Raw genomic sequence first — 9,740 nt, 5'->3', positions numbered from 1 at the left:
CACAACTACATAGACATAAAAACCTATGACTCTGTAGACATAACGTTTTATTACATAGATTAATATGTATCTATGATATACAAACCCTCAGCCTAATTTTGATTATGTTCTAAAAACTAAGTGCCAGTGATTATATATAGAGATTCCCTTCTTGAATAATTATTTGTTAAACATGTCATTTGAAATATGATATAAAAATCAATGTGAATAAATAGTTTAAAAAAAACAAAAAAAATTTTACTTAAAAATCAACCATTAGGGCTGGGAGTTTGGCCTAGTGGTTAAAGTGCTTGCCTAGCATGCATGAAGACCCAGGTTCGATTCCTCGGTACCACATACATAGAAAAAAGCCAGAAGTGGTGCTGAGGCTCAAGTGGTAGAGCTCTAGCCTTGAGAAATTCCAAGGACAGTGCTCAGGCCCTGAGCTCAAACCCAGGACTGGCAAAAAAAAAAAATCAACCAGTACCATAATGAGGCATTTATCAAATTACAAAATAAATGATTCATAATTTTCATGAAAGTCTTTCAGGAAAACATGAATAGCAGACATTTTACTTAGTTTTAAATTAAAAAAGCTTAACTATAATCCAATTATTTTGAAAGCATTTCCTATCAGCAGATTGTGATTCAGTTCTATTGAATAAGCACCTTAACCCTTGAAAATACAGCTACTAACAGATGATGTACCCACACTTGATTTTCTTGGCACACTTTTACCCTGGAACCTACCAATGGTGGAAAAATGATCCCTATTGCCAGGGTCAGGTAAATTAATTAAAGACTGCAGTAGAATTTCTTAAGAAAATTTCTTATATTAACACAAGCTCTAAAATAGAACCCATCTAGTGCCATATGCTGTCATTGGCCTCCACTGATTTTTGTCTCAGTACTAAGTGTAGCCATAAGGAGAGAATCCAGAGGCTAATGGCAGTGCAAATTAAAGCCATGAATCTAATTTGGAACTACTTGAGTCATCAAAATGTAACTGACCAATTAGACAAGCCAGGGGATGCTATCTTCTTGCATACGAGGGAGGTATCCTGACCAGGGTACCAGGAGTACTCTGAGTTTTCACTGGGCATTCCCTCTCCTCTTGGAGGCACTTTTATTTTGGTTAGTAGAAATTTCCAGCAGCAAATTTGGCTGTCATCCTCTCCCCTTCCTGAGACTCGATTGGCAATCAACTCTGATATGACATCATGGAAGGCAGGGACTGGAACAGCATTTTTTAAATGACATGTTCCTGTTGAAAGAAGAGGGTATGGCCTCATTTTTCAGCTAGAGGTTCAAAAAAGTTTTGTGTATGTCTTCCATATTATAAATAGGTAAAGTCCCAAATTAACCATCAGAAATAATCAGGAGACATTCTGATATCCCACATCATTCTGAAATAGTTGAAGAGCAGTAGCAGGGGTGTAGGCTTGCGTATTGCTAGCTGCCAAGGGCCTCTACAACTGTATACAAGTCCAGTGGTTATAATCTATCGTAAGGTTCCCAATACGTGGTGTGTAAATCATCATGCAATAGAAGGGTTATTACTGACATGTAGGTTGTAGGTGTTTTGCTGCATTTGATTTATGAAATTGACTTTTGAGAAACAGTTGGCTAGTTAGGAGACTGGAAGGACTGCAGGGTGAAGCACACCAACTGGACTAAAAATATATGATGAAGAGGAATGGGATGCCATGTATCTCCAGCTTTGAAGGTCATGGGACTTGCTTCTAGTCCTAAGGTTGGAATGGAGAATTTCCTAGTTCATCCAAGCAATAGGTCATGGAAGGAAAATTTGTATTCTTTTTCTGCCAGTCCTGGGGCCTGAACGTGGGGCCTGGACATTGTCCCTGAGCCTCTTTGTGCTCAAAGCTTGCTCTCTACCACTTGAGCCTCAGTGCTATTTCTGGCTTTTTCAGAGTAGCTTATTGAAGATAAGTATCTCAGAGACTTTCCTGCCCAGGCTGGCCTCAAATCGTGATCCTCAGATCTCCGATACCCAGTAGCTACGTTTATGGATATGAGCCATCAGTGCCCTGCTGATAGCAATGTTTTTTGTTTTTTGTTGTTTTCCCCAGTCCTGGGCTTGAGCTCAGGGCCTGAGCACTGTCCTTGGGCTTTCTCAACGCTAGAACTCTACCATTTGAGCCTCAGCACCACTTCTGGCTTTTTTCTATGTATGTGGTACTGAGGAATTGAACCCAGGTCTTTGTGCATGCTAGGCAAGCACTCTACCACTAGGCCAAACTCCCAGCCCCTGATAGCAATGTTTATAATAGGCAACAATTGTCAAGTTCTTACAAGAATAAGATCAAGTTGCTTTTATGAAGATTTACAGCTACTTAGCTGAGAGCTGAGGGTTATAGTTTAAAGCTAGTTTGGGCAGACAAACCAAGAGATTCATAGTCCTAATTAGCCAGTTGAAAAGAAAAAAAAATCCTAGAACTAGAATTGTGACTCACATGATAGAGAGCTAGCCATCACCAAGAGATTAACATTTCAACAGGTGGACGGGCAAGAGGAGGGGGCAATTTAGTGTACCAGAGGGAAGTTAGCCACAGGGGCAGGGCTCTGAGAGACAGTTCACAATGTCTACTTCTCTCTCTGATCTTGCTCCCCTTTCTTCTTCTTTGAAAAGTAGTTTTTATTGAGATATAACTTACATACTAAAAAATGCACAAATCGCCCAGCTTTGTCATTGCTGTAGGGTCCATAGATTTCTCGCCCACCTTTTGGAAATAGCCCCTAAAATTCTTGGAGTTATTAGGGAGGGAAGGAGTCTTGCTTCCAATTTCTCACCTAGATAACCCGGAGGTTGGTTTTTCCTTGTTTGTTTGTTTGTTTGTTTGTTTGTTTTCCAGTCCTGGGATATGAACTCGGGGTGTGGGCACTGTCCTTGACCTTTCTCAAGGCTAGCATTCTACCACGTGGGGCACAGCACCACTTTGGCTTTTTCTGTGTATGTGGTACCAAGTAATCTAATCCAGGGCTTTGTGTGTGCTAGGCAAGCACCCTACCACTAGGCCACACTTCCAGCCCCTAAGGTTGTTTCTTATGTTCTGTGCTCTGGACGATCCTCCCCAGCTTAACCTCACCCTGGGGCTCTGAGAGCCTAGTATGTATAAATAGATACCATTCAAGGGGCCTGTTTCTCAGGATATTTTTTCTACTTAAAGTAGCAGTTTTGATATTTTATAGCTGGCGGAAGTTCCAGAATAGTTTATCTTCAGCATTGCCAGGAACAATTCATCTTATTAAAGCCTATTCACCTTTAAAGGCTCAATTCAAAGGTCATCTCTTACATAAATGCTTTCCATCTTTCTCCTGGAGGAATTAGACTTCCTTGTGCTAAAGAAAAAAAAAAAAGCTTCCCTATTCCCTCCGACTGCCTCCATTCCAGTGCTGTAATTCACAGGCTGCTTCAGCTATTCCTATGTGTCTCTCTCTCCACCCTACTTACCAGCTACCCAAAACAGGCACTTGGAAATACATGGCTCATGTTCTGCATCCAGTTTAGTGCTGACTGGGCTTCATGCTCACTGAGTTAATTAATTGATAAAATTATGATTGAAGCCAGTCGTAGTGTCTCATGTCTGTAATCCTAGCCACTCAGGAGGCTGAAATCTGAGGATCACGGTTCAAAACCAGCCCGGGAACTAAAGAACATGAGACTCTTGTCTCCAATTGATCACTAGAAAATGGGAAGTGGGTTATGGCTTAGCCTTGCAATGAAGCGCTCAGGGACGGTGCCTAGGCCGAGTTCAAGCCCCTTAACCCACCAAAAAAACCCCAAAAAACAATAAAAACATTACTAGACCTCAGTATTTCCATTGACAAGTTCAACTGATAAAAACAGCCTTTGATCAGACTTTTTGTTAGTGCAAGTTTTGGGACTGAGAGCTGTCCTTGAGGGGTTTCGCTCAAAGCTAGCTCTCTACCACTTGAGCCACAGCTCTACTTCAGGATATTTGGTGGTTAATTAGAGATGCATATCATAGGACTTTTCTGCCTGGGCTGGCTTCAAATCACAGCTCTCAGATCTCAGCCTCCTGAGTAGCTGATTACAGGTGTGAGTCACTGGCACCGAGATGATTAGAGCATTCTGTCTTTTGTTGACGACTAGTAACATTTGCTCTCTTAGAGGCTGATGTTATCTAAATTATCCTTTGAGATTCTGTGTGTCTCACTGGTCACTTGTGAATTGGAAGGGATTCAGCCCACTTTCTGAATAAAGTTCTGGCTACAGCTAGGGGTCAAATTCTTTCCAGGTGGAATTTGGTTCAGCATACCAGTTTCCCTGAAAGGATGTCCACCACTCTGCTTGCTTCTCCTGCATCTCTGATGATGTAGGTCTGTGCTTGGAAGGAGACATGGGATTACATATCCCCCGGCAAAGAGGCGGGGTGCTGAGAGAAATGAAGTGGCCCCAGAACTAGGTAGACTTAAGAAGTAGACTAGAAGAGAGAAAAACACTGACCACCCCCACCGCTACACACACACACACACACACACACACACACACACACACACACACACATACCCCAAAGTGAAAAAAAAATCCAAAGTAACAGAATAACACTGATATTGAGTCTAAGGTCAGCTTTGCCTAGAACTGGAGAGATGTAATTTTTTTTTTTGCCAGTCCTGGGCTTGAGCTCAGGGCCTGAGCACTGTCCTTGGGCTTTCTCAAGGCTAGAGCTCTACCACTTGAGCCTCAGCACCACTTCTGACTTTTTTTCTATGTATGTGGTACTGAGGAATTGAACCCCAGTCTTCATGCATGCTAGTCAAGGACTCTACCACTACGCCAAACTCCTGGCTCAAAAGATGAGATTTTTGTTTGAGCACCACTGGCTCATGTTTGTGAGCTACTCCGGAGCTGAGGATCCCCATTTAAAGCTAGATCTGGCAGAAAAGTCCATGAGACTCACCTCCAATTAACCACCCAAAAGACCAGAAGTAAAGTTGTGGCTCAAGTGGTATATTGTTAGCACAAAAGTGCCTAGGCCCTAAATTCAAGCTCCAGGATAGGCACACACACACACACACACACACACACACACACACACACACACACACACACGCGCGCACACACACACACACACACACAGGGAGAAAAGGAAAGGAGTCTCCAGATGGCATGCTGTAGTCCTGGAACATGAATTTCTTTCTTGGTGTGTTCACTGGGTTTGTATCACTTGACCAAGTAACGAACAAAACTACTTAAGAGAGGAAAGATTTATTTTGGCTTATGGATTCAGGGTAGTTATTTCATAGTCCTGGCTTTGTCCATTCTGGGCCTGTGGCCGGGAGGACTTCACGGAGCTGGGGACATGTGACAGAGGCTACTTATCTCATGGTGGACAGGAAGCAAGTGCATAGCGCACTCCTGTAACCTGCCTCCTCCAGTCATGCTCAGCTCCTGCAATCTCCATCGTCTGCCCAAACAGCACCTCCAACCGGGATCAGGTGGGGAGCCCAGGAGCTCGTTAACACATGAGCTCGTTTCTTTCGTGGTCAATAACCAGGAATATAGTACACCAGCGCATGCAGTTCTTCAACTCTAAAACTGTCTTCGTCGTGGATCTCTGTAGTGCAATAGACTTCCTCCCCCGCCACCTCCCTACTCTCCCTACCTTTTCTCCTTTCACCTTTTGTCCACTTCTAGGATGCTCAGTCTGCAGTGTAAGACAGGGCTTGGCTTTGTATGCTAAGTATGTGTTCTTTGGACATGGTCTTGCCTTGGACTGCCAGCTCTAGCACAAAAAGCGCTTTGGTCAATCTAAGAGTTGGGGATTTAACTCTTAAATGGAGTGGAAGAGCACTTGCCCTGCTCTCTGAGTCTTTTCCTCAGCTCTGTCAAATACATGACAAAAATAAAAAGGCCATCCTATGCTGGGCACTGGTGGCTCACCAGTAATGCTAGCCACTCAGAAGGCTGAGATATGAGGACTGCAGTTCAAAGCCAGCCCAGGCAGGAAAGTCCGTGAGAGTCTGATCTCCAATTAATGACCAGAAAAACTAGAAGTGGAATTGTAGCTCAAAATGATGGAGGACTAGCCTTGAGCCAAAGGAGCTAACAAAGAGAGTAGGCCTTCCTGAGATTAAGCCCTAAGACCACACACACACACACACACACACACAAAGTTCAGTTCTTTTTTAGAGGTTCTGATTCAGTCTCATGCCAGGCCCAGTGGCATGGTTAAAGAGATAATGAGTCAGTCTTTTTTTCTTTTCTTTTCTTTTCTTTTTTGTCAGTTATGGGGCTTGAACTCTGGGCCTGGGCACTGTCCCTGAACTCTTCAGCTCAAGGCTACCACCCTACCCCTGTAGCCATAGTGTCACTTTTAATTTTCTAATGGTTAATTGGAGATAAGAGTCTCGTAGACATTAATGTCCAGGCTGGCTTTGAACCTTGATCCTCAGATCTCAGCCTCCTGAGTAGCTAGGATTACAGGTGTGAGTCACCACACCCGGCCATGAGTCAGTCTCATAAAATAATAGATAGCATTTTAAGTGAACATTGTCTGCTCTGAGCTAGTCATTGCACTAATACCTCGATGTGCATCCTTCTGCTCATTCTACAGCACTTCATCCAGCAATTGACAAGGAAACAGGCAGAGAAGTCAGCTATGATTTGAGTGTGGGGATTCCTTGTCTTGGAAGATGAAGGTCTGTGAATTCAAAACCCATATTCTTTCATTGGTCTCTACATACATTTTTTTTAATTTTTAAATTATTTGTAGCATTCCCAGATTCATTTCTATTAAACGAATGACAGTATCAGCATCTTCATTAGAAATGTACTTTCTGGAAAAGGAACAGAGCTCAGTAGTAGGGTCCTTGCCTGGCACTTGTGAGGCCTGGGATTTCATCTTCAGCCCAAAAAGAGCACAAGTAAATAAGTAAGTAAATAAATGGGTAGTTATATTTTTGAGGCCTTTCCCTCATGCTTTGTGAATCAGAATTTTTATGGATACTCAAGTCATGTCTATATACATGAAAGTTGGAGAAATACTGTGAGTTTTTGTTTTGTTTGTTTTGTAGTGCTAGGATCAAACCCCAGGGCTTTCTACATACTAGGCAAGTACTTTACTGCTGAGCTACCTTCCCCCTGAAGCACCATATTAATGCTTTCTCTATTCATTTGTACCTCATTTTGTTATGAAACAAATTAGCAGTGTGCTTTCTCATTACATGTGTTATGAAAATACCTCGAATTTGATTCATTATTGGTTACATCCATTCAATGAGATTTAGAGGAACTAATCTGATTATTTCTCCACCAGACTATTACAATTATTTCTTATTTTGGTTTATCTGCTTCCAATCTCGTCTGTCTTTGAATCCTTTCCAAACAAATTTTGCAACAGTGGCACACATTTGCAAATATCATGTAGGCGCCAGATCCACAATAATAAGAACAAAGTGCTGCTGTTTGGGTTGAAGTGTGTGTAAGGGGAGGGCAGGGGTCAGAGCAGGTCTTCTTTTCCCCCTGAAGTGACTCTGACCCTTTAGATGTATGTGGAGCACAGACAATCACACTTGTTCTATTTGATTTCAACCAGGGCATTGTGACTTTTCCATGATCAATTATGTGACACATTAAAAATAATTTAGCAATTCATTCGGTACCTATCTTTGGTTTGAAAACTTGGCTTGACATACCTTGAAGTGGGTTCAAGTGTCACATTGACCTGAATTCCAGGATGCTCTGTAGACAAGCTAAGTATGGGTAACACCTGGAGAAAGAACTGGGAAGGTGTCAACACGAATATGGTTTTAATGAAAAGGTGAAGAGTCATATAGACAGCCGTAGGCAGGTTGTAGGTCACTATCAGGAAGAGCTTTCTTAAAACCACCCATTTGGAGACGGGGAGTTTGGCCTAGTGGTAGAGGGCTTGCTAGGCATGTACAAAGACCCAGGTTTGATTCCTCACTATCACATATATAGAAGTGGTGCTGTGGCTCAAGTGGCAGAGTGCTAGCCTTGAGGAAAAGCCCCAAGGTCAGTGTCCAGGGCCAGAGTTCAAGCCCCAGGACTGGCAAAAAAAAAAAAGGAAAAACTCCCATCCCCTCTGAACTCCCTTGCCTCTACACCTTTCACAAGTCTGTGTCCTCATGGGTGCTCCTCTGCCTAGAAACTAGAAACTCTTGACTTTCCTGTCCGAATTTTACCAAGGTACTACCTTCAAAACAGATACACCAAAGACAGGGTTAAGAGAATGAGTGAATGGCTGAATGGAGTGGAGGTACTGGAAGAGAGTAAAGGAAGAAACAGAGACATGTAGATCTCTGACCTTCACTTCCTGCTGTAATTTCTCCCGGGCCCAATATGCTGTTCTTGGCTTTGGGCTTTCTGACACTTCTGCGTGTGACTCTGAGGCATCTGTCCACATTTGTCTGAATGCTTTTCAAAGGCAGAGATTTTGTCTTATTCATCTTTGTGGCCTCAGGGCCTGTGACAGTGAAGATTATTATTTGTGTGTTTGTTTTATAATGGAACAAATTAAAGGATGCTACTTTTTGTTTTAGGGGGTTTGATCTCTCTTTCCTTAGCTCAAGAGGGCGCTTGAAAATATTCTCTTCAAGTAAAATTAAATATAATGTGTTTCTTAGGGATGGAATTTACCATCAGTATCTCTCCAGTTTCCATTTTTTGATAATTACAAGAATTATTTCTATTGATCCCCTAAAGGACAAGCAGTATTTTATCATCCATATCCTATTCTGTTTATGTGAGATACACATTAGGAATTTCCTCGTTTGTGCCAAACCCGGCAGTGCACAGAGCCAGGCTTTTTTTTTTTTTTTTTTTTTTAAGTAACTCATTAACTTGGACATAGGAAGTGACGAGGTAATCCATCTCTTTTTGCTCTCTTAGGAGATAGCTTCTATTTCTTTGGCCCACAGCCTTTTTCAATTTAGTGTATATATTTCCAGAAAATTCTTATTTTCTTCCCACTTCAATGGGTAGTAAATGTTAAGTGATTTAGACTATTTTCAATGATAACTGTAGAGCTCTTGATTCTAATGTCTACTTCCCCATAATTCAATACTGAAATCAAGCTGTAGTCCTGTCCTGTCTCACCAGCATCTTCATCTCAGCCCTCTGCTCTCAGCCTTCTTTATTTGCTGCTTTCCCCTCCCCCACAGAGATTTTAATTTTGTTAAAACCTTTTTACTGCAGCTGTGACTCAAGCAGCCAGCTAGCTGCAGAAACACGATGTCATTTAATATTCCAGCACACAGCCCAGACAGTTCCCCATCGGGTCACTTGGAGACACACTGTTGAGACTGCTTTATTTGACAATGATTGGCACACCCCGCTGTTGACAAAAACAGCAGACAGCATGAAAAACCAGCTCCAGGGCTCTGCACAATAGCTGTGCTTTTAGTACTAGCCCATAAATGGGGGCCAGTTTACAGAAGTGGATTGGTCAGCAGGTGACAATCTGTCCCTACATCCATAGTCTTGATTTGCTCTGTGGTCCATTCATGAATCTACCCCATCCACTCATTCAAGCAAGTCCCAAGTGTTCTCTTTCTGGCTAGGCGTCTTGCAAAAACCCAGAGCAATGAGCGCACAATTCTTCTTTAGCAACTGCACTTTTGTGGAGAAGGCTGTTTTCAAGAAGTATTTTCATTGAGTCTGGAAAAAACACAAAGACAGCCCTTGGTATCAGGAGGATTTCAAGGATTATAGAAGCCATGAGATTTGAAGTGAAGTTTAAAGGATGCACTAAATT

The sequence above is a fragment of the Megascapheus bottae genome, chromosome 13, assembly GCF_031878675.1.
Source record: "Megascapheus bottae isolate mThoBot1 chromosome 13, mThoBot2.hap1, whole genome shotgun sequence".
Taxonomy (NCBI): Eukaryota; Metazoa; Chordata; class Mammalia; order Rodentia; family Geomyidae; genus Megascapheus; species Megascapheus bottae.
Note: the sequence above shows the minus strand (reverse complement) of the source record.